The 4,287-nt window shown below is 44.9% G+C and overlaps 1 long non-coding RNA gene across 1 annotated transcript; it reads left to right on the forward strand.

Moving 5' to 3' along the window:
• The first annotated feature begins 1,511 nt into the window (after positions 1-1,511).
• LOC121851684 lies at positions 1,512-3,793 on the forward strand. The gene is made up of 3 exons (XR_006085948.1): positions 1,512-1,557; positions 2,381-2,421; positions 3,339-3,793. It is a non-coding gene; the product is annotated as an uncharacterized LOC121851684 (long non-coding RNA).
• The last annotated feature ends 494 nt before the right edge of the window (positions 3,794-4,287 follow it).

Genomic DNA, 4,287 nt, shown 5'->3' on the forward strand with positions numbered 1-4,287 from the left:
TTCCTGAATTCTCATGCAAAAAAATCAACAATTTCTCATTTAAATTACTTTAATATGAAAAGTGCTTCTGGGTCAGAACAATGTATAAGTACTCTTGACTCTGAGACGTATAACTCTATATCGAGTTGATGTAACCGATATCCAGCTTTAATGATTGTCTGTTGCGCACATTGACTGCACTGTTGGCCTTCAAAATGCCCAGTAATTACATTTTACATTAAATAAAATCAGTTAATTAGCGATGTTCTGCTGATGTAAAATGAAATGATTACAATGGCCATTCCAGGAAAAAGGAAAAAGAACCATTTTAAGAAAACATTTCATGACAAATATGTTTTGCCTCCACAACAGGTTCTGAAGTTTGTAGGTTACCATGAAGCTCTGACAACTTACCTGGAACTCCAGTTAGTGCAATGATCGGGTAATAAATTGCTTCTATCTCATAGATTGCTGGAAAAGCCATGATGTGGCAGCAGCCAGTGTTTCGCTGGCGAAGAGAGCGACTCCAAATAACAGACTATGGCTTTGGGACACCGTGTAATTTATTCAGATGGCAAACCCCCGGGAATCATCCGACCTGCATCATTAGTCACGTCACTCTCAATCCCTGGATATTAATATAGGGAGGCGTCATCTCTGTTATTTAACAAAGATTGTAAGAAAACACATTTTATTTTAACTTCTGGCATTAAATATACCTGTTTTGAAAACGGATTTGATGAGGATATTCCGATTCGTATTACAGTCGATTTGGAAAAACAATCATTCTCTGACATTGTTTTGATGGGATAGTGAAAGTCACAAAGTCACAAATCATCCCTAACGGATGATTGTTCCAATCTCGACGCGCAGAGGAAGTTTTCCAGACAGAGCTCCAAATAGCAAACTGTAGGATTTTAGCTGGTGAGGCCACAGCATTTATCGCAATGCACAGTTCGAGGTCGCCAAACCCTGCGTCTCGCCTGCCTGACCCTTGTGCTCATTGTGATCAGGTATCAGAGACAGTGCATATTCGTCAGAATCACAGAAATTTCCAAAGGTCGGAGGCATGAGAGGAACTCATCGTCTGGTGTGGCAACTCGTAACCATGGTGACGGTTTCCAACACAAATCTAGCCGTACCCCCCCCACCCAGCCCCGCCGCATCACCCATTCATAGGTTTCTTTCCTCGGGCTCTGTAACTCACAGATACCTGTTACCAAGGTTTACTCACTCCAGGCCAGGCCTCTGCAGTTTAACCAGCTTCTGGAGTCACTGTCTGGCAAACTTCCTGCTGCTTTTTCCAACTGTAGCACCAGGGACAACGACAGGACCGAAGGCAGCCATTCGACTTCAGGTGTCTGTGATGATCCTTCAAGTGTATTCCTGTCAGTGCCATTTCCCCGTCCTTTCCCCCAGATGACAGTCAATAACTGGTGTTTAACCATGTGACAAGCCCAGTTTTGAGCTCCATAATTTCGTCAATAGAACAGTAGCGAATTATTTGCCCTCTCCTCTGTATTTTTTTTCTCAGGGATGTACCCGTGGGAGGAGGACCACAAACCAACAGCGTCACATGTGAGCAAGAGGTTTCCTTGGATTGAGCCCAGAGTTAACACAGCTGGTCACAAACAGGCCTGGTCAGCCTTGGGCCCGAGCACCACAGAAGCTCATCGCTGGCTTATGAGCCTCCCCCAAACCAGAGGCTCTCTGACGCTGTCTCCCGTCTTTTCTCTTATTCGATGCATCTCCACTCATCTTCTCTTATTGTGTCTGTATGTCTTACTTGGCGTCGATCTGTGTTTCTGGAACTTTCCTTCTTTCTTGGTCTGCCTATGGTGTCTTTCTGTGTGTTTGTCGATGTGTGTGTCTGTCTGCATGACAGTCTGTATCTGACGTTCAATCGATTCGTTCAAATTGAGCCGCTTCAAGTTTCTGTCATTCAGATGAGAGGATAAATCGAGGTCCCTTCTTCCTGTTCAGAAGGACGTTAAAGATCTCGGGTCGGTCTTCAAATCAGTGAATTTGGCTTCCCGGGCAACAGTCTCTCTCTGGCCAACAATCCGCCAGGAAAAATCGTTCACACACTCTGTGTGTGTGTGTGTGTGTGTGTTTATTTGTGTGGATACTGGGCGCGGCTGCCTCCTGTGATTCATTCACAAAATGCACAATAACTCATCTTAACCGTCAATGTTTTGAAACGCTTTCGGAGTTTTTGAAGTCGTGATGTGGTGTTAATTCAAGTGAAAAGATTAATAATGTATTACTGTTGGCTTAATAATCATTGTCATGGACATTCATAATTATTCATTGCAATGATTGATATCTTTAGTAACATTACCAAATAGCGGTGAGTTGGTTGAAATGTGCTGATGTTAAATCCCATTTCGGTTTGTTCCAGATGCAACTGTGAGAATTGTTCCACGGCCGATGCCTCCAGCGGTGAGTAGTGTCGGCCTTATTGGCACTGTTTCCGCCAAATTCAGGTCCTCTGTAGCTCAGCTCATACCCAGTTCCAGCTTAGCTCAGACCATGTGTCAGTTTCGCTCAGGCTTTAAGCAAATTGGCTCAACACAGCTCGGGCTCTGTGTCACTCTGGCTGGGCGGCAGCACTTTCGCCTGAGGTAGAAATTCATGGGCTTAACTCGAACGTCGGTACATTGGGAATATTGAGAAAGAGAAGGGAGAGTCTCCCATTTCCGAGCCGACAAAAAATGTTCGCCCATTGCACAAAAATAATAATAATCCTTACATTCGCCATGGATTACGTACATGAGGAGAATGTCTCAAATAGCTTCACATGACTTACTGCATAGAGAAGTGACTGTGCGTTTGCAGGACGTTTCTGTGCACAATTTGGTTTCGGCGTTTGTTTACGTTTATAAAGTTCCTACAATTGATAATAAATTTTGTAAAACACTTTGAGCCGTTCTGTCAAGGTGAAAAGCATGTATGTGTTTTTATGTCTGTGTGGCTCTGTGTGTGTCTGTTTCTGTGTGAGTTTCTGTGTGTGTTTCTGTATGTGTGTGTGTGTGTCTGTGCGCGCGCGCGCGCGATTCTGCACGTCTGTGTCTGAGTGTTTAAATTTTGCATTCAAACAGCGCCATTCGTCTCAGAAGGAATTCTTACATGCAAGGTTTTATCATCACTATTGGCTCTGGTATACTGACGAGGAGATTTGTCCGGGTTCAATTCTCCATTGCAGGAATGTTGACATCCGTATGACCATTGGGGCTGTTGGTGGAGGGTGGACTCACATTTTGGAGCTGTGAGTCCGGGTGTCCTGTGTGGTGAGGCTGTGGTGACGGGGATTTTCCACTGATCTTCAGCAGATGTGCTGATTCTTGATCTATTTGCAGGATGCTGGTATCATCTATGCCAATCTGGCCTTAGGAAACAGGAATGAGCAGGACGGTGAAGCCAGTGATGGAGATGGTCCTGTCTACGCCACAGTCAGAGTTTAGTGTGGAGGCCAATGACCACGACTTGCTTTATTTCCTCGCTCTATCAGCCCACCATCCACTATATTCAATTTCACCTTCATTCTGACATCAACGGGGCTCTTACATCACATCTCACGCTAACCCACATAGAGACTGAGTTACACACTGAGGAATAAGGAGCGAGGGAGTGAATGCGTAAGAGTGAGAGAGTTTGTGAGAGAGAAAGATAAAGGGAGACCGAATGAGAGACAGAGAGACTGAATATGTGAGATGGAGTGAGAGATTGAGGGAGGTACTGAGACTGGGAGAGCAAAGGAGGGACTGAGAGAGAGATTGTGATTGAATGCGACTGAGCGATTGAATGAGAATGAGTGAGATACGGAACGAGAGAGAGAAAGAGAGAGAGAGACAGAGAGAGATTGACTGCAAGAACGTCTGATTGCGAGAGAAACTGAGTCAGTGGGAGTGAAAGACTGAGTTAGATAGACTGAGTCAGATGGAAATAAAGAGTGAGATTCTGTGTGTGAGAGGTCGAGAGATTGATTGACGGAGAGTCAGGGTGTGTGAGAGAGAGAATAAACAAGATGGGTTGAGGGTGAATGCTGGAATCAGAAATGTTATTGCGTAATTGAGAGGGTAATTTAGAGGGGAGAGCACGGATAGATTGATACAGGGAGAGTGGGAGAGGGCAGATAAACAGTGCGTACGGGAAAGAGGGGCGAGTGAGTCACAGAAAGAGGGAAACAGGGGTAGGGAGACAGAAATTGAGACGGCGAGAGTGAGATCGTGATTGAGAGATAGAATGTGGTAGAGAGGGTGAGAGAGGGACATAATGAGGGAAAGAATCAGGTAGGAAGAGATCAGA

This window comes from Callorhinchus milii, unplaced genomic scaffold (assembly GCF_018977255.1).
Source record: "Callorhinchus milii isolate IMCB2004 unplaced genomic scaffold, IMCB_Cmil_1.0 Scaffold89, whole genome shotgun sequence".
NCBI lineage: Eukaryota > Metazoa > Chordata > Chondrichthyes > Chimaeriformes > Callorhinchidae > Callorhinchus > Callorhinchus milii.